This window comes from Silurus aristotelis (genome assembly GCF_946808225.1).
Source record: "Silurus aristotelis genome assembly, chromosome: 13".
Classification (NCBI taxonomy): domain Eukaryota; kingdom Metazoa; phylum Chordata; class Actinopteri; order Siluriformes; family Siluridae; genus Silurus; species Silurus aristotelis.
In genome coordinates, this window is record NC_139586.1 from 11,248,232 (window position 1) to 11,270,157 (window position 21,926).

General features: G+C 38.7%; 1 protein-coding gene across 1 annotated transcript in view; it reads right to left on the minus strand.

Annotated features, from left to right (window-relative positions):
- The window catches only part of lmo1 (LIM domain only 1), a 128,681-nt gene extending 115,512 nt beyond the window's left edge, over nucleotides 1-13,169 (minus strand). The window contains exon 1 of the mRNA XM_083558658.1: nucleotides 13,154-13,169. The gene's annotated coding sequence lies outside the window, so the exon portion shown is untranslated. The remainder of the gene's footprint in view (nucleotides 1-13,153) is intronic.
- Nucleotides 13,170-21,926: the final 8,757 nt, after the last annotated feature.

A 21,926-nucleotide genomic window follows, 5' to 3' on the forward strand; every position in this document is an offset into this window, starting at 1 on the left:
AAGGTACAATGCGTTAATTGGCTTTAGTGTTTGAAGTGAATGCTGAGTGTAAACTGCAGTCATTAAACACAAAAATAATCTACTTAGTCCATTGACCCATATATATTTATTTAGCGTCATAGTGTAATTATAATTTATTTGTTCAATTGTTTTTATCAACAAAACATTTCATCAATCAAATTGTAATGGAATTGTATTAATTTAATTGTACAGCTAAAATCAACATCAGCTTTAATATCAAAATCAACATCAGAAGACGTTGCCTGGTTTGTGCTTGTACGGCTACATACAGATGGTGGTGAATTTTATCGTTGGAGCATGAAGTCCTATAACATTGGAGCATGATTCCCAGGTCTCTGAAAAAAATATCACTTCTAATGTGACTGTCTTTGAAGTCTGTTATATTATGTCTTATCTCTGATTGGACTGTTATGTTTGAAAATCTGAATTCAGCACAGGTGTTTAGTCAGAGGAAGACTCCTACAGCAAAGGAAATAACCACAAACTGAAGCCTCACACTGATACTGGTGTGATCATCAGTAAAAACTACGTCAGTCACATCATCCTGTCACACAGGTTAAGTGGCCTGGACTCTTCATGACCTTCCTGATCTCAAACCTCTTTCAGACTTGTCTATGCCAAGCTCGACTTTCTCCTGAGCCGCTCAGCTGGAGGTTTAAACTTATCAACTCGCCGCAGGTCAGCGGTACTCTCCCGGCTGTTTAGCAAGGTCACGCCGTAATGAGCTGCAACTACTTTATTTGGCACGCTGAAGCTCTGAGGGATTAATTGTCCCTGCTCTGTCTCGTCTACCATCGGAGGCCCCTTTGTCAAAATGATCCATAGCCTGTGTCCCTCAGGCCCCACGCTTTCATTATTAAGGTGCTCTCCAATCGATCAGAGCATTTTAACATTGTGCCCTGTAACTTTTATCAATCCTTATTATCTAATGACCAATAGTGGCCTGTTTAAGAGGGAAGGTCCTATCTGCCACAGTCACACAGCTCATGCATTTTTAATCGACCCTGATCTTTACATTAGGAGCTGAATATGCAGACAGCAACCTCTGTCTCTTCACCTCTGTGTGAGTCTGAAGAGAAGGTAAAAGAATCCCGGAGCATCCAAAGAGGTGAAGTGACACTGCAATATACAAATCCTTAAAGCTGTATAACAAGCAAAGGAAAGAGATATATTTTTTTTTCTCCAAAAATAAGTAACACATCACAGAAAGCCATTCTGTCAGAAAATATTTCATGGGCAAATGGTGTGCAAAGTCGTAATTTAAGACCTGGATCGCTCTCGCTGTGACGCAACAAAAAGCAAGGCTGACAAACAGCTGGTGAGTGGGCAATTATGGCTGACAGAAAGCACTCTGAATCTGCATTACGCCAAATTCATTTGACAGTTATTCAATACGGTTCTATAACATAGCCGGATTCTATGGTGCGAGTGCAGCAAAGTGCAGGGGAAAAAAATATTTTTAATAATGCATCTTTAAATGGAACACGAGTCCTTCTCTAAGAGGGTTTAATTCGAGTTAGACCTTTGAGTGTGAATGTCATTTTTAATGACTGACTGACTGGATGCTAAAATGTTGCTCTAGACATCTGTACAGTGGGCGGCGCTGTGCAAAATAAACAGTTATACTCTTAGAAAGACAACCATTATCACTTAAGTACTTGATTGCTCTCTCACTCACTCACTCTCTCTTTCTCTCTCTCTCTCTCTCTCTCTCTCTCTCTCTCTCTCTCTCTCTTTCTCTCTCTCTCCCTCTCGTTCTCTGTAGTGTGGCTGTTTGTCATCAGTTGGAGAGAGATGATTAGCATCAAAAGCAGAATCTGATGCTCTGGTCTGAGCTAAGAGATACTTTACAGTGAGTGTTTGTTTTGTGACTGATCATATTCTGTAGTCTAAATTAATGGAGAAAATGAGAGTGAGCGTGTAAGTTTATTTATTTAGTTTAGATATTGGTTGATTGTTTGAAGGAAGCAATGCATTTTGGGAAGTGGAGCATAACATTGAGATGACAAAGAAAGAAAGAGGTTTTTGTTGTGTTTAGTTTTGTGTTTCTGATAAATCTGTAATTTGTTCATCAAATATTTATAGTGCTGTAATGCTGAACTTTATAACCTCTAACTAAACATCATGAAATAAGTGGATGGTTCTAATACACACACATACTTAAAAACACTAGAGTGTTGTCTTTCCTGTCTTTCTCTTGCTGTGTGTTCAGGCTTAAGTCTCATTTGTGAGTGGGTTCAAGGCTGTTGTCCAACAACACTAATTATCTCTAAAGTGATTACGTTTTTCTAAGGAACCTGTCCAAACACCGAAAGTGTATGAGAAATGTTCTGTTGTTTGGTCTAAAGGTTGTCATAATTTTAAGTGTTAAAAGAAAATTGCTTGTAATTTAATTTTAGCATTGCTCTGAAATGGTGTTCATAAAATAGAATTTGCAGTGAGGTGAAAAATAATCAACATCATCATCATTACTGCCGTTGTGATGAACAGGTACAGGAGTCTGAACGACTATTGTGCATTTAGTTCTTCTCAGATTTTAAATTTGCTCTTGCTGGGGTTAATTTGTGTCTACATGTTTCATGTCAGTTTCTAATGTCATTTTTGTAATTAGGTTTCTGGTTTTCTTTGTACCTCTGTCTACATTAATAAACTTCAACCAGCCAGAAATTATCTAGTGCAAATGATCAGAACACAGCTAAGCTACATTCAGTCATGCCCAAAAAAACCCATAAATGGTAACGCTGACAGGAAGCAAACTGACAAAATGCTGACTTAATGGTGAAAAAGGTCCTCGCAAAATAGAGGGTGTTAAATCTTCTAGTAATGTAGCTCAGCCACTGTGTTACAATGCACCAATACTTTGGAAGCCTGAATGTTTAGGGGTTTTTTTGTTTTTTTTTGCATTAATTATAATTGTCTCACATTGATGAGTAATGTGTAACTTATATATAAAAAATCACAGCAATGTATTAATAGTTATAAACAATTTTGAAGATGATCACACAAGATTTATGTTAGCGAGTTTTAAATATGTCATATTCAATTTTATTTCTATAGCACTTTTAAAAATGGACATTGTCTCAAAGCAGCTTTATAGAATGCAATTTACTTATACGTAAATGTATGTGTATTAATCCACGATGAGCAAGCCTGGGGGCAACTGTGACAGGGAAAAACTCCCTTAGATGGTATGAGGAAGAAACCTTGAGTGGAACCGAACTGAAAAAGGAAACTCATCCTCATTTGGGTGACGCCAAAAGTGTAAGTATAAACTGTGAAAACATCCTTTTCACAGACTTTGAAATATATATGCACAGGCTGGGTTTTCATGGACACCATCATTTTGTGTAAACAGTTCTGAGAATGATTAAAAACCAATGGTTGAAAAGATTAAAAAGGTTTGATTCTGATAAATGATTAATTTAGCTAGTAATGTGTAAATCAGACAAATTAAAAAGTGCTGTATTTGTGTATTCATCCAGCATCTTGCTCTTGAAAGTTCTTTCACTGTGGATGTATAAACAATCTCCTGTTCCAGCCTGGATTGTACTTTCATCCTTTAATGCTGTGATTGATTTCCTCTACTCGATTATTTTGTCCCTTTCGAACCTCATCTGTTCGTGTGCATGTGTTACAGTAGATTAGAAGTATGCTGGTTGGAATTCAGAAAGAGAACTGCTATAAACTCTAACACAGGCTTCAGCTCTGATCACTGATGGAAAAAAAAAACCCAGGAGCTTAACAGCAACTTAAATAGCAACCGTCACCACCGTTCGCTGTTCTGGTTTAATAAAGGCTGACCTTTATTACTGTGGTAAGAGGATTGTGACCATCTGACAAGAAGCTCGCAACACTATGCAGAAGCACACAGTAATTATAGGCCAAATATAAAATATGGTTCAAAGAATGTATTAACTTAGAATGGTACTGTACGTTTACTTTCCTTTAATGACTTAGCATGCTTACATTAGCGTTGACAGGCAGGCATTTGCTTTTAGCTTCAGCCATTTTTATCGGTAAAAGGAAGTAGTTTCCCAATTCAGGGTGCAATCTGGCTGGCACATTCGGTTCCTACACAAACCCATATTCATTCCTTTACATATGCTGTTACCATGGCAACCACCATCACTTAACCAATATTAGCAAAAAGAATCACTTGACAGCTTAGCATTTAGGGTTTGTAGGAACTGAATAGCTCTGTGTGTTTTTATATATATTTAAATTTATAGTGTGTATGTTTATCATTCAGTGAACGAGGTAATTAACTTCAATCAGTGCTTAATACGACAAGTCTTTTAAATAAACTGATCTTACTCGTTCACTTTCCTGTACAGACTCATATTTCACATTCACTTAAGACCTGTCTGTGTAAAACACTGCTTTGACATTTGTAAAGTAGAATCTGATTGGTTGTAGCTACTTAAAGAGCACACCTCTTACTGAACTAGACTTGGTGACTGGAATGATTTGAAATTTACCTGCTATAGTTTATCCAGCGTGTGTTAGGGTAAAGGTCGGGGATTTAAGAGGGAGGGGTTATTTGAGGAAATGTAGGTGGACGTACTAGAGAGCAAGTTTTGGTGTTGATTTATATCCACACTCAGGTCTCATGTGGGTGTGAAGCTTTTGATCATTGTGGTTATGTGTTTGTGTTTATGGTGAATATAGTGAGTGTGACAGCAGCAAGTGTGTGACAGCAGCGAGTGTGTGACAGTCTCCCCTACAGGCCTCATCACACACACTAACACAGGTCTCGTTTGTTCTCAACTCTCAGCATGAATTCGAGACACTTCACTTCATTCACAGTCACTTCACGCGTATCTAGCCTTTGAAACGCAGCATGGCACAATTCACCACAATTTTATACAAAAACCATACAATCTGGGGTCTGCGTTTTGTCATTTGCTTTTGTTGACAAGAATGCTTGTAGGTCATTTGTGATTTCACGTCTCCAGAATTATTATAATATACAGTATATATTATAATTTTAGAATTGTACCAAATTTGTATTCGGATATGAGGGTGGCAAAAAATTTGAAACAAAATATTTTAGAGTTGGAGTTAATATATATTATAACATTCTGCAGATTAAATAAGGTAAAAGCGCTACTGCGGTTCTCTGCATTGTTGTTGTTTCTCTCTTGCACGTCTCTCGGCTGATTTGACTAATTGCACCAGGTGTTAATGTGCGTGCATGTGTGTGTGTGGGTGTGGGTGTGTGTGTGTATGTGTGTGTTCTGACAGAACAAAGCCCACCAGGCTGCAGTGTGTGAATGTATCTTCGAGCTCCATGGTGAATTTTACAGTGAGTGGGTGTACACTCTCCACTCTTTCTCTGCAAGGGGTCGAACTTCTTCCTGTCCCCCCACCTGCCACCTCTCACCCCCCTCCACCCCCCTTCTCTCTGAATGCCCCAACTTTGTGATCTGCATGTCCGGGCCCACCTGTTCCACGCTCATTACTGTCAGTGCTGTGGTTAATAAATATCCAGGTGGAGACAGCTTCCCACTTGCGTCTCTTCATCTGTGGAGTTCTGCCTTCGCAAACACATACGAACACAAATACACACACAAACACACACACACACACACACACACACACACACACACACACACATGGCCGTCTCCTCGCTGTGGACCGACCTGACAGCAGCCATGATTACACCGTAAGCGGCATCGTTTTTCACCCCCTGCCCAAACACTGACAATGCACTCCATCTTTTACGCACACACATACACAAAATACACAAACCACACACACACTCACACAGAGTACAGATACTGTAACAACAACAAAGGCTATGGTTAAAAGTAATGATTTTTTAAAAGCAATTAATACCTAAAAAATTAATTTTTATTAATAATAATTGATAATAATAATAAAATGTGATCAGGGCGACACAGACAGGATAGCAGTATTGAGAATGAACAGAGTGACAGATCTTGAAATGACCGAGGGGACACAGACAAGTCTTAAATGGTGGAGGAGACACAATTAGTACAACAGGTCTGGGAATGACAGAGGACACAGACAGAACAACAGGTCCGGGAATGACTGAGAGGCCCAAACAGGACGACGGGTCTGGAAAAAACAGAAAAAACACAGACCGTACAAAGATTCTGGGAATGATGGAGAGGACACAGACAGTATGGCAGGTCTGTAAATGATGAAGGAGACATTGTCAGTACAACAGGACTGAGAATAACGGAGAGGACACAGACAGAACGACATGTCTGGGAATGTCGGAGAGGACACAGACAGAATGACAGGTCTGGGAATGTCAGAAAGGACACAGACACTTGATTCCGGAGAAGAAATCAGACTCTGAGGGCTGAGCCACAGCAATTGAGTTTGATAGCGATGTCATTATGAGAGGAGGGCATGTGGAGGTCTTGATAGTCAGGGGTGTGTGTGTGTGTGTGTGTGTGTGTGTGTGTGTGTGTGTGTGTGTGTGTGTGTGTGTGTGTGTGTGTTTCACCTTCTCCAGGCAATGATGTAACAGTACTGAGAACACTGACTGGCCTGTTTGCTTACAAACACGGTTCATTCCTTTCATTCACACATAATCTACGATTAATACTAACTCACACTGTGTGTTTGTGTGTGTGTGTGTGTGTGTGTGTGTGTGTGTGTGTGTGTGTGTGTGTGTGGTTAAAAACTTGATGCCTACTCTATAAAGAAGACGACCACAATAGCAGAATTGTACTAAGGACAATTATATGTACTGATATTCAGACCTTAAAATAATTTATAGACCCTTATTTGTAGGTTTAATCATTTATTAATAAATTCATTTTCATTCACTCTTGGCCACAATTCTGTGTTATTCATTAATACTCATTTTTCTTAATGTTTTATTTAATTTTATGGTTATTTAATTTTTGAATTATTTAATTTTAACATTTCTAGTGCATAATTATTTTCTCCAGTTCTTCTATTCTTCACATTAAAAAATATATATATTTAGCTTTTAGAAAAACACTTTGAGCTACATTTAAATGTATGAAATTATTGTTTCTAGAATAACAATTCCAGATGTTTGTATTCCAGAAGTTCCCCATTGGCCTATTTGTGGACTTGTGGACCTCCACAGATGTCCGAGTTAAAGTTGTTCTGATGTCCTTCATATACGCTTACGAAGGACATCAGAACAACTTTGTGTATCTAAAATCGTCACGTCTGCCTTGACTATCGTTTTGTTTTCTGCAAGTTTTCATTTCACCTCTATGAAAACACAACTTTTCTGCTAAAAGGAATCCAGGGCATTGCTCTCTGTCAGGAAATCCACAAACAGGACGAGTTAAAAACTAAAAGTAGCTCTAATCTGCACAGACGTGTCAGTGTGAAACAGCCTTCCTAAATCCCTCATGAATCCCCTCATACACACAGTTCTCCTCCCCTTCTTTTTCTGATCTTCATGTCCCAGAATGCCGATGATGGGAGGTGCACTATCAGAACCTGAAAACCTGAGAACCTCGGAGGAGCTGAGGAACATCTCTTCAAACAACAAAGGCGTCTCATCTCAGCAGATGTTATGAATATCATAAAAGGCCGTCTGTCTCTCAGTCACCACACAAACACTATATGAATTCATTAGAGCTGAGTGCAGGTAAGTAAATTAATAATGTATAGAAGTAGCTAATTAAACCTGTTTATTTCTGTTATCATATGCTGCCCTCCTCCTCCTCCTCCTCTTCCTCCTCCTCACTTGACACCATGAATCATTAAGTGGCTGCTAAATTGGTCTCTGGGGCCGGCGTGTTGGAGAAGAGGGCAGTCAGCGGCTGTCTCTGCTCGTAGGCATGTGCTCGGACGACGGCCCGTGATCCTCCTGGCATCATGCTGAGAGGCGAGCGGCCGGAGGAGCAGCAGCAGCCGAGCGCTTGACAGGGGCCGGCCGTCGTGGCCTCGCCTGCGCTCTGATTAATGAGGGCGTTTGAAAGACAATTAGCCAGAGCAGATTCGCCTTCAGCCTCCTTATCAATCAGAGAGTTTTTAATTCAAACAGGAGCACCTTCTGTCGGCAAACGGCTGCATTCAGAGTGGGAGGGGGCATTTACTTTAACAATCCTGCAAACAACACACAAACTTTTCAGCACTTTCAGATCGGAGTTTGGCTACAACTCATAACCTTGAAACGCTAGTCTAATGCACAAAAGCAGCAGTTGTGTTTTATTGATGTGATAAACACACCATCTTGTTAACTGACAATGCTTCACAACAGGGAAAAAAATAAGGTATCTACAGCTGATAAAACACCACCACATATGATTAATAATGAATTACTGATTGACAAAATATAAGTAAAGATTACACTAAAAGGGATTTATTCCTAATAAAATTGCAACACAAACTCACATCATCATCAGTTCAGAAACTCAGATATTCCCTTGTGAAAACTTTTCTAAAAGTTTTCAATAACTCCAGAGATGCTTCTCTTTTTATTCTAAACTTTACCTGTGATTTTACCTTCCTGGGATTGAGGGGTGAAGGAATAAACAATGAGCCCATGAAAGCTAATTCTACTCTGATATTCTGATTGTGTTTTATGTTTTAAAATGGCTTAGATTTTTGCCTACATAGGAGGAGCTGTATTTTTTAATCATTTTCTGATTATCATTAGAGTTTTTCCTCTCCTTTTTATTACAGCACGAACCCTTTGGTAAAATCCAGTTAGCCAATGTTAGCTGTATATGTGCTTAACGCTAGCTAAGTGGAACACATACTGTTTGTTGTTAATCCCCAAGGTATTGCACTTTTGCTGCTTGATTTTGAGCGATAACTGATACAATGTTGAAATGCTCCAGTGTTCCTGCACGAAGGCGCGTGAAGGTCGTCGGGTCTTTTTTATTTTAAAGCTAGAAGCAGGTAGAGTAAAGAAGTGTGTATTGATCTGATGGTCGTGTAGATGAAACGAGAGAGATGGTGAGAAGAAACAAACACCCGAGGTTGAACATACCTCTGGGAGGGGAATCGATACGACTGAGTACCACCGTAATCTTCTTCGCTCGTGCTCGTCTCCACCGAACGGAGCACAAACACATGCTGCTTTATTCTAACACACGTTCAGATACAGCTCGGAACACTGGATCCATACATCGAGCTGCAAACTGTTCAAAAAATCATCATCTTTGAAAGGCGTCCAAGAGGTGTTAGGAAGTTTATCAGCATTCATTCTTTCAGATTGTGTTAGCTGGCTAGTTAACCTAAACCTCACATTTAGCCTAGCTAACATTCTTGATATGATTTCTTAGAAAACCAAACATCTTTAAGTGCAAAGATTTATTAATACGCATAAATGTTCAAGGGGGGGGCATGTCTTTTTTTTTTTTTTTTAAAGGCACAAAGGCATACCCATCTATCTGTGTGTTGTTGTTGTTTTCTTTCTTCTAAACGAACCTTCACACAGAATCAGATTTTATTAAGGTATTAAGTGTTTGATGATGATGGAACTGTAATGAATGGGCATTTGGTGTCATCCAGATGAGGATGGGTTCACTTTTGAGCCTGGTTCCTCTCAAGGTTTCTTTCTCATTTCATTCTCATTCTGATGGAGTTTTTCCTTGCCACTGTTGCCACTGGCTCGCTCATTAGGGACAATCTAAAACAATACAAACATATAGGCCATAAACTTGTGCATTCTAACTTTATAAAGTCTTTATCTCTGTAAAGCTGCTTTAAGACAATGTCCATTGTTAAAAGTGCTACAGAAATAAAACTGAATTGAATTAAATTTTTATTTAAAAATTTATTATTTTTTCTTTTTTTTTTTTTTTTTTTATGTATTAACTGAGTATGATCCAAATAAAATTTTTATTTTCTTTATAATACTTACTACCTGTAATGTTTCCTGGTATAATAGGGTTCTTCACGGATTCTTCTTGATTAAACTCAGATACTGTATTTATCAATATAGTGCATAATAAGTGCATAGTAGTAGTTATAATAATGATAATAATAATATTAATTATTATTATCATTATTATTATTATCATTATTATTATTGAGGGCAAAAAGAGACTCAGTTTTGTCTCCAGAAACTGTGTGTTTCTGATGAGAAACAGATGAGAAAAGATAATTTTACATTTCAGTTAGGACTGCAAGGTTTAATTATGTTTTTCTATCTCAGACGTCTTTTCATAACTTTCCAGGAGTCCGGTTACAGCAAATTAGTCATCCATTGTGTGTGACTGAAACGCACACACACCAACACACACACACACACACACACACACACACACACACACACACACACACACACACACACACACACACACACACACAGTATTGAATGACAAATTGCAGTAAGACTTGTTCTCGAGGGAAAGGCCAAACGGAGGTCTGTAATGATATTCATTTTCAAACAGGAGAACGTTCTAATGGCCAATTAAGATGATCAAGCCTGCCAAGCTCCACATGAAGAACAGAAACCTGCTGCTCGTCATCACGCACTGGGAAAAAAAACACTTTCTCGCTCCTCCTTTAGAGTTTTGTGTCCTACACGTGTGTGTATAAGTGGTGGGCAGTGGAAAAAGATAAAGAGAGAGAGAGAGAGAGAGAGAGAGAGAGAGAGAGAGAGAGAGAGAGAAGAGAGAGAGAGAGAGAGAGAGAGAGAGAGAGAGAGAGAGAGAGAGAGAGAGAGAGAGAGAGAGAGGGAAAGTAAAGCAAACAGGGTTTGTACAAAAAAAGCACAATATAATTGAACTTTCCACATTATTTCTGCCTAATATGCACTGCCACTTGGTCTCATTAGCGAAATGATGTGCTCTCCAGTTCGGGAATGAACTCTTCGCCTAAGTAATTAAAGCACCTAAAGTTTCCAGTCCTTTGTTTAAAGAATTTGTCCTTGTGCTCTCCATGCTCCATCAGCTGCCTAATTAGCAGGCTCTTTGTGTGATTAAAAATTCTCACAGAGATTCCATTGGATATGTTCCTCTGTTAATGAGTGTTTGTGGACAGCTGGGAAACCGGTGCTGGCTCTCCACTCCCCGGACCTCCTGTGTGCCGGGCCAGACCTCTGTCAGGGCCCTCGAGTGAGAACTGTCATTTCTGTAATGGGCACAAAAACTGGTTAAAAACCAGGGTCGGTTTCTCCCACAGGACTGGCAGTGTCTTGAAATATAAATGAGGATGAATATTCATAATTCTTACTCTTACGATCTCTTTCTGCCTCTCTTTCTCTGCCTCTCATCAGAATGATTCAATAAAACTGCTGAGTATTAATAAACATGTTTCACCCCCTCAGAATTCGGTGCCAGCGTTGGCCCTATTAGAGCAGCCCTTAGCTTCATTAGCAATTATCCTCAGGTTTTTTCTCCCAGAAGGTAGGGGGGGTTACAGTTTTCCACTGAGAAACGCTTGCTGGATGCTTTTTTCCCTTTTGTCCCGCTTCTCCTCACTTAGCAAGAGAGAAAGACGGCCGTGAGAGAAGCAGAGGTATTTAATGAAGCACACTCGGAAGTGAGTGAAAAAGCCGGGGTCAAGCACAAATGAAAGGAGGAAAGACAGACTCTGTGTGCGTTTATGTGTGTGTCTGTGCGTGTGTGTGTGTGTGCAAAACCTGGAATCTGAAGAGGAAAGTAAAAGGCAGAGGGATTGAATAGGACATGTAGTATCACACATTTCCCACAGAATCACACTTTTATTCACAAACCATCCCCAGCAGATGTGGTTTATAATTAGCTTAACAAACAATAAAACTTGTTTCTCTTAGAATACTGCTAAATCCTGGACACCAATTGGTCAGAAAATGGTGATAGTTTTCTATTATCAAAAGCTTTGGCACGTATACTATATGGCCAAATGTTTGTGTACACCTGAGTGTTTATATACGTTTTTTTGGTTATAAGGTTTATAAAATTCCTTTTGGATTTAATCAATATTTTTGCTGTTATAGTAACCTCCATTCTTCTGGGAAGGCTTTCCAGTAGATTTTGGAGTGTGGCTGTGAGCAATGCATCTACAAGACCATTAGTGAGATCAAGTATTGATGTTGTATAAGAAGGTCTGTGGTGCATTCAGCGTTCCAGTTCATCCCAAAGATTTTCAGTGGCGATGGGGTGTTTATAGTATATAGTTATAATGTAATTCAGAACAATAACTAAAGTGTTGTGAAACTGATATAGAGAAAAAACATTGTTTAATCATGAACAGTTTGTTTCTGTGCACAATTTAAAGAGATAGACAGAAAGATAAAGAGAGAGAGAGAGAGAGAGAGAGAGAGAGAGAGAGAGAGAGAGAGAGAGAGAGAGAGAGAGAGAGAGAGCGAGAAAGAGAGATTGACATTGACATTGGTCTCTCGTTGTCTCAAATTTCTCCTCAGCAAAGCTTTTCATAAAGCATCAAGATGAGATCATGGTGCCATCCTGATCCACATCAAACCCACTCCTGCATGTAAACCAGACACGCCCACTGACTCCCACTCTCATCACGTCTTTCATTAACGTCTCACTCTGAGTGTTTTTTATTCTCCGGAATAAAAACGAACAAGAAAAAGTGCATTGATGTAGGAAACACCTCATGTGGAATAAGGAAGGTGTAAATGTTCATTTCATTAACAGTCCCTGGTTTATGTTCTTCACCGAGTTAAAACCGAGGTGACGACAAGCGTCTCCTCTAAAAACGACCCAAATTCCACCCGAGCTGAAAATAATAGTGGCTTCATAGTCGCCGTCGTTCTCCGTCATTTCATCTGGTTTAAGGGGCGTGAGAACGTGGCAGACACAGCGGCCGATTAAGCGGTGAGGCGATGCTGAAAACAAGGCAAGGGGAAAAGAGCCTTCATGCACTTATTACTCTATTAACATTCGCGCTACTTCATTACTCCAAGCTGAAGGGACGTAATTAAAAAAAAAAGGTCGTTTTATATGTTTTTTCCCCTCCTTTCCCCATTCCCTTCTTTCATCCTTCATTCTCTAGTTTCTCTTGCACACTTTACTTAGTTTCATGTGGCGTTGATAAGTTGATTACTGATAAAGTGTGATTAATTTCAATAAGCCGGCTAATTAAAAATGGATTTTTTTTATCTAAAATGCTTTCACTTTGATAGTTAGGCATCATTTCAGAGTTGAAAAGTTTGCACTCACTCATTTTGCATATTTTTTTTTACCTTCCTTCCCTCTCTCTCTCTCACTCTCTCTCTCTCTCTCTCTCTCTCTCGCTCTCTTTTAGTGGGTGTCTGGCAGCAGAATTTCTTCATTACTCTTGATTTGGTGCAGTAGTGCTGTACCATTCAATTAACCTCTGAGCTTTTTAGAATGTGTCAAATGCATGCTATTGGCGAAATTAAAATGTGTAATTAAACACAATTAAAGATGTAATTGTTTTTTTGTTTTTTTTATTTTAGGAGCCAATAATAATTCAACTAAATTGTGCTTATAACATGAATAATATGAATTGATGATCGATTAAGGATTTTAGAAATCGCTTCCAAAATGAAAAAAGGATTTTCCAGGTCTGTGTTTCAGAAAAAAAAAGAAAAGCAAAGCAATTTGAAGATGTTGAGGGAAAAAGAAAAAAAGGAAAGAGAGAAATAAAATAATAATAATAAAAAAAAGTCTAGGTGCTGAAATGGACTCGTCTATTTTTCATGAACAAGGTCACTTATCAGTGACCGGAAAAGTCACACCAAGTTCTCTTCATCAATTTAATAAGGATTCAAAGTAGAAAAATAGTACGGTCATTTCTTTGTAATACACCCCTGGGCTTTTTATTATGACTTCATTTCCCCGTGTAATATTGGAATGTCGCTATAATTGTAAAAGTGTAATAGACTCTAATAGAATTTCATCTTGAACCCCGAACACTCTCTGCTCTGTCTCTGCTCAATTTGAGTAGAATAATGATTTTTAATGTCCACACATGGCTTCCTGTGACCTTATTCAATCTCAGGGCCTGATCAGGAAATATATCGATTCAATTACGGGCCGATGACAAACTGACGGAAGACAAGGAAGAGGAGGAGGAGCAGGAGGAGAGGGAGGAGAGAAGAGAGAAGAAAGGTCAGCGTACATTTCAAAATGTAAATCTTTACAACGTCTTTTGGGTTTGACGGAAAAAAAAAAAAAAAAAAGCTATTATCAAATGGCATTTGGGGCCAAAGACACAGTCACTTTTTTTCTCTCTCTTCTCTCTCTCTCTCTCTCTCTCTCTCTCTCTCTCTCTCTCTCTCTCTCTCTCTCTCTCTCTCTCTCTCTCTCTCTCTCTCTCTCTCTCTCTCTCTCTGCTAGGCTCTGTGTCTGTCTGTCTGTGTCTCATCATCTATCTATAATTCTCTCTTTCATTCCCTCTCTTTTTCCTTGTCTCTTTGTCTGTATCTGTCTGTCTTTCTATGTCTCGCTATCTTTCATTCTCTTCCTCTCTCTCTGTCTGCCTTTGTCTGTCTTTCTGTCTGTCTGTCTTTATCCCCCTCTTTCTTTCTGCTTATGTTGCTCCCTTGCTTGCATTCTCTCACTTCATGTCTGTCTGTTCCTATGTTTCCTCTGTTTGTCTCAGTCTGTCTCTCTCAGTCTGTCTCTCTCTCTCTCTCTGTCTCTCTCTCTCTCTCTCTCTCTCTCTCTCTCTCTCTTGCTCTCTCTCTCGCTCTTGTGATTTTACATTGAACATGGAGCAGTAGTATACTGTGTCTCTGCACTTTGACCCTCAGTGTTTTACTGACAGGACAATTTGTTAAAGAATTGTGTCGTTTTGTTTCCATAAGCAAACCCTTCAGTTTTTTATTATTATTATTATTATTATTATTATTATTATTATTATTGTTATTATTATTTATTTTTGGTTTAACTGTACCAGCATGCTCCGTGGAATTCCATGCACATCACAGACGGCTGCTAATTCTTAGTTTGGTCGTTAAAAACTCATTAAAATTAAAGTGTTCATTTGCATACCTCTGTGTGCTGCATGTTCAATTATTAATTGAAGATAAATAAATGAGTGTAATTTGGTGGAATAAATGGGGGGACGCAGGGCACCTGCAGAGCCACGCTGATTGTGTTTTTATTGACACTGAGGACTCTGGAAAAGATTAAGAGGGGGAGGAGTAAGAGCAGAAAGAATATGAAGAGGAAAAAGAAGAAGGATGAAAATTAGAGAAAGGAGGAGAAATAAGAGATTTTGAAAGAGCCAATGGTATTCTTGATATTCTCAACAATTACCTGAAAACCTTCTCTTCATTTTCATGTTCTCCTCATATACATGTTCTTCACATGTTCATGTTCTCCACATGTTCCTTTTCTTCTCATGTGTAAGTCATGGCTCTGTGTTAGGCAAGATTAGTTGCTTTTTCACATTTAGGTCTGTAACATTTAGATAGGTTCAACATTTGACTGTGACTGACAAATTTAATAACCAAACATGCATTCTAGACCAAAGCAGTCAGAATCTTTTCAGATTTTCTACACATTTATCAGCTTATTAGTAAAAATTGGATAAGTAATTAGATATCCTTACAATATAGGGAACAAGGGTTCACAATGCCATCTTTTTTTTAAGCTTTTGTCGTAAAAATACTTTTTTAACTTTTTTTCAAATTGCAAGGCCTGATGAGTGCAGCCCCCTTTTTTGTTAGAATCACTTCATTAATTAAACGAAATAGGAAAAGGTTCGGAGCTAATGGATTACGCGGAGGGCCTGATGGCTCAGACATGTTTACCGGAGGTCACATTTCATTTGCTGCTCGTGTCAAACGAATAGCTGCCGGACCCTCTGAGGCAGGCCAATCAATGTCTCCGTGCCCAAGCCCTCAAATGAATCCATTAAAGTTATGCAGACGCATCCTGCCTGATGACGAGAAAGGGGAAAAAAAGTCTCCTGATACCTAGGATAGAAATTAGCCCTGAATTAGGCGAGAGACTTGGCTGGGTCTGGAAGCAGGCCAAAGTGGAATTAATAGGCCATCAGTGCCTCTTGTGTGTTAAATCCCATTTGTTCACCACGTTTTTATGAAAGATTTTTCCCCTTCGCTGCGCCCGGCCTGACGCCTGGGACCTCCTTTGCTCCTCAGCACAGAAACCTCACATGTTAAACACAGCTTCAGACAGACAGAAAGCAAAGAGGGGACTTAAATTCTTCTTGTTCTCAAATCACCAGAAGAATGAAGGGACGATTTTATAATTTCTGTCCTGACACCACTTCAGCTCCAGGTTATTATTTTCCCCTCCAGATAATTATCATACACGTACCTTATAAAAATGTGTGCATGTATGTATGAGTCACATAGAGTGTCAGAGAATCCGATGCCATCTGACGCTTTTCCTTTTTCCTTTTCGTCCCACTCGTTTTTCAATCTGTGCATAATTTATTGGTGTTTTTCTTTCCCCAAGACTTTTTTCTTTTCCCACTAGTCTTTCTCTCCACACTGGAGCTGGTGCTGACGAGACTGTTGTCCTTTAAACACCAATTAGCAGCCTTTGTTTTTGGTGCAGTCGAATCATTTAAACTGATGGATCAGACTGATTTTCTCTCAGTGAAGGTTTGCTAGAGAGAAACACTCTACACAAGAGCTCTAGTTTTTTCTCTCCCCCAGCTGAGCTTGTCTTGCTCTGTATGGATGCAGGCCGCTGACTCACCTGAACTTAAACAAAACAAAACAAACAAGATGGCCTCTAAATGACCTGCAAATACGGTAAGCAGTCATGCGAACTAGCAGGGGAGCTGCTGAGAAAGTGGATTGGAGTAGATTGGTGGTGTCTGACTCATTGTAGGTAATGGCTCATATCAAGATAAATGCAATATCCAGTGGGTTCGTTTAACAACTCTATTCACTGATCAATTAGACAACTGCGTATTAATCAGAGATTAGGGGTGTGATGGAACTTATTTAACTCAAACTAGGTCAAAGTCAAAAACACAGTGAATGACTAGAAGAAAGTTCTGTGGACCGGTAGGAGCAGGGAAGGTAGGAGATGTATTCTGGTGAAATGAATACTGAACTAACATGGCTTCCATTCCATACTTCAACATCATGCAAGTCCATATGGACTGAGGCTAATTGGAACCAACTTCACCATACATCAAGACAATATCCTGAAGCATACATCCAAGCTCTGTAAGTATTACATAGACTGCTAAACTGTCTGCTGGAGTGTCATCGATAATGGAGTGGCCTGCCCAGTCACTGCACCTAAATTCTATTGAACTATGCTGTGATGAACTGGACCACAATGAAAATCTCCGAAACACCTTTAAAAATCATCAGCTAAACATTTGAAGAAACTAACTGTCTGGATACCAAGAGTGTGTAAACTTATTCATACAAAGGGAAGATTGTTCAATGGAAATAAAGTGTAACATTTGTCATTTACGCATTTATTAGGTCAAAGTAAATCATTAAATTATCTATTTGGTTGCATATAAACAAAAGGAACATGCATGTGTTTCTCGATCATGATAAAAGACTAGGTTTTACTAGTAAAAACAGAGAGACAAAGATTTTGAGTCATTGTTGCCATTAAATTCAATACTATAAAGTTTTTTGTTTGAGTTGACTGAGTCACTTGACCAAAAATACATAGTGATTTTTTTTGTATGCTTGGTTTTCTCTTTCAACCCACACTACAACACAAAAATGGTGTTCTTAAATCTGTCCACTTGTGAGAGCATCTGTTTTCTCTGTACAAATGCACTGTCTCAGTGTGGAGGAAAGAACAAAATGTAAGAGAAGACACATTTTCAAATGTATCCAGATTTATGTGGGTGTAGTTTGAATATAACATATTTGGATTAAACCTGTTTGTTATGCCAGAGTTTCTCACATGGACACTTCTCTTGCATTTCACAAAAGGTACACTATATGGACAAATATATTGGGAATCTAAATTTTCCAACCATATGTGGTTCTTCTCCAAACTGGTTCCATAAAGTGTGGAGGCACACAATAGTATAGGATGTCTTTGGAATCAGAGTAAAATTAAATTTTCTCTTTACTTGAACAAGCAGATTCAAACCTGTTCCTGCATGACATTGCCCATGGCGCAAAGCCAGCTACATGAACATATGGTTTATGTGTGTTGCAGTAGAAGATCTTATTGAACACCCTTGCTGAAATGTACCGATTAATTCTATGTGCTGGCATATCAGAAAACTTATTATTTCTTAGGCTTATAGAACAACGTCTTTGGTTCTCAAGGTTTTAAAATCATTATTCCCTCAGAGCATAATTTAGCCAAAATGATTTTTCTTCAGGAATCTACTGGGGAAAAACACTAACGCTCATATTTAACCACCATTGAACCTCACTCTCTTCTGATAAAAAACAATAATATAAACCTAAGATTTGACCGAAAATAAAATAAAGTACACTAACAAGGCTAAGATGTTTATTTACAGGCCACCATGGTGGCACATTAGGTCATGTGACCACTTCACAGCTCCAGGGTTTGATCCTGAGCTTAGGTTTTTGTCTGTGATTTACACATTTATATTCTCCTCATTTTAATTTTTTCACATGTTCATTTTCTTTTCATCATGTTCTTGTTGTTCTTATTTCCATGTTCTCCTTATGTTCATGTGCTCTCCATCCTTAGCACTAAAATTGCGACTCACAATCACAGAATAGACTTTTACAGAAGTTCCTTCTGTAGTTGAATGTATACATTTTCTTGTTGGTTTTGTCTCTCCACTCCCGTGCCAGAGATTCACATCACCATCATCACCCTGTGAAACAAGATGAAATAAAATTGAAAGCAGTCAAGGACATGTCTTGCACACGGTAAACAGCTTGTATCTTCTGGACGTGTGCAGCTTTTCCTCGTCGCTCTGGGCTTTTATTCCGACAATAAGCTCTTTATCTCTCCTCAACACCGTTCATTTAAAACCACCACGAGGAAGCAATCAAACCTTAAGTAAGAGGATTCGCTGCGTTATTGTTAAGCAAAATACCATCGCTTCATTTCCATAAAACATGCACAGGGGTGAGAGTGTGTGTGCGTTGGGGGAGCTCAGTTTGTGTGTGTGTGTGTGTGTGTGTGTGTATAGTAGGTGTTTAGTCATAACTAACTAACAGGACAAAAGAAGAGAAAAATCCTCATATTATTCTATTTATGATTTTAATCCTCAGGCCCTGTTCTGAGAGCACTGCGTTTTTAATTATACTGACTCTTTGTTCGCGACTGACCATACACGACCTTCTCTCTCTCTCTCTCTCTCTCTCTCTCTCTCTCTCTCTCTCTCTCTCAAGAATGACATTATGTTTGCCTTTCTTGTCTCTCTGCCCTGGACACCTATGATTTAGCAACTCTTGACATATCCATTACACACTACAGATTGGCTATTCTCTTCTTCCTGCTATAGAAATGACACATACCTCTCTTTCTTTCTCTCACTCTCTCTTCTTCGCTCTTCTTTTTTCTTTTTCTTTCTAATGCCCTTAGTTCACATGGCCACATTGCTGATGCGTTTAGCTACAAAAAGATTCAAATTTTATGCCTTACTCCACTATCATTAATGTTAAAAGCTAGAGGAAGGAGTTCAATCTGTTTCCGGGCCTCAGTCAGAACTCCATTAGAGCCGTGAGTGTGAGATAATGGGCGTGAGTTTATGATAAACAAAACAATATTATATTTGTCAGGATTACCTAATGATTGGTTCTAAACCATATATCATGAAAGATCTGATTGGATCTCAAAAATTCTGTCCTCAACCTTTCTTGACCACTAATTAAATCTCTAGTGACCTGGTTTAGAACCAGTGATGAGGCATGCGTGGAGACATTACATGAAGGAAAACATAAAATAGCACCTGACAACAAACAGGGGAAAATGGAACTGTGTGTGTGTGTGTGTGTGTGTGTGTGTGTGTGTGTGTGTGTGTGTGTGTGTGTGTGTGTGTGTGTGTGTGTGTGTGTGTGTGTGTGTGTGTGTGTGTGTAGCTACTGTTACCACCATGAAGCTGAATATTTTTCTCTAACATCATGTCCATGCATGTTTCATTTCTGTGATTTCATTCACAACACGACACGACAGCTACATTTAATGTTTAAGGAAGCATGTTAACTCCTGTTCTCACTTATGTTATAGCAGCTGTTATAGCCCTCATTCCTTCACCAGCCTTTTTATTCTCTCTTCTCAAGTTAATACGACAAAAAAACTTCTGCATCTTGTTACAGAAACTCCCCTGTCCTGAATATGTTGGAAAAGTTACAGCTTTTCCTCTGACTTTTACAAAGTGCTGACACTGGAGACTCCTTCCATTAGCATTGCATTAATGTCCAATAATATATTTAAAACTGAGCAAAAGCTGTACAAATCTCTGTGACTGAGCCATTACTTAACACAAACTTCTGACCAATCCTGAGTTGAGATTTAGTAGTGCCATGGTGTAACTATCAGTGAAGAAAATCTTCATTGAAAATATTACCGCAAATAAACACTCATGATGATAACATCATGTCAGAGTCACTTTCCCTGATCACACTTTCCTTCTGCTGGTTTCCATTTCATTACTTTGTCTAGTACAGAGACATGAACAGGATTAAAGAAGGACTTATCTGCAATGAAAGCAGGTCTTTTGACGCACTGTAATAACAAGGAGTGGAAAATGCACTGTGGTGCAATAAAGCTGAAACTAATTCATTACAAAATGTGTGCTCACTACACCAACACAGAGTGTGTTTCAGAAAAGGTTGATTTCTCCTGGTATATTGCTAATAATCTAATGCCAGGAGGGGGAGGGCTTACTCAAGGGAAGAGTAAAACATTTAATCCCACCCACATCTCCCTTGATTGTCTGTATAACACTTATGCATCCCTGTATTACTTAATTTATAGTGTAGCAGCTCTATGAAAACTGACAAAAAAAATGAAATGCATTTGAAGTGTAATTCACACTTACAGCTCACTTCAATTCTATTCATATCTCTGAATACAATGTGTTTCCTTGAATGTTCTTTGTGCTAAAAAAGTGACAATATTATTAATGAATAAATAGTGTCATATTTGTGCATTTATGAATTATCCTTGAATGCACTTCCACTGTGTGGGTGTGTGTGGGTGTGTGTAAAACTTTACAGCCAAAATATTTAATAATTGACACACTGTTTTTATATTAAAGTCTATCAGAGGACTGAAAAAGACCCAAGACCCCACATGCATAATTCTTGTATAACTCTTGTGTAATTCTTAAACACTAAATATTGATGTGTGTAATTTCAGTATAAACTTATCTCTGAATAGAACAGGCTTTAGGATTCACCTGATATGTCCTAAACCTAAAAGCCACTCTAGAACTACACAGATAGGTCATGAGTCTTGAGCTACAACAGCAAAGTGTGGAGAAAAGTTGCAGCTCTTCTGGTACACATTATGCCATATTGGATTTCTTTCACATGTTATGTAGAGAAGCAAAATAAAGATTTAATAAAGGAAAAAAAAACACTTGACAACTATCCTTAAAATGGAACAATAAAAAATAACAGGTATCTAACTACTTTCTAAGAGAGGGTTCTAAGAGCAGAGGAGGAAAATAAATTAAGCAGGGCAGAAGGACATTTTGTCCCCAATTTGAAGTGGTCAGCAATTTAAGACGTCTCGTCCGTGCCTTCTTTTCCATAATGGAACAGAAAGTCGAGGGAGCCGTTGTTTAGTCGCCAAACACAATTAACACGGTTTCTTTGCTAACATCAATACTGCTATTTGCATAGCGTATCGATCCGGAGTCTTTATAATCACAAAATGTTAATTGCACCAATTAATTCTCAATCTGTTTGTGCCCTTGTCTTCTCGCCTGGAGCTCTGAAGGTCAGAGTGAAAATGAACTGCTCTTTCATTCTGCTGATGAAAAAAAAAAAAAGACTCATTTTTTTTTCCTCCCAAGACAATGCCATTCTCTGGGTTAAGAAGTTCAAAAAAGGCCAAGCTTCCTTTATCGTTATTATCGTTCCCAGTGAGGAGCAACTAATGGATTTGAAATCT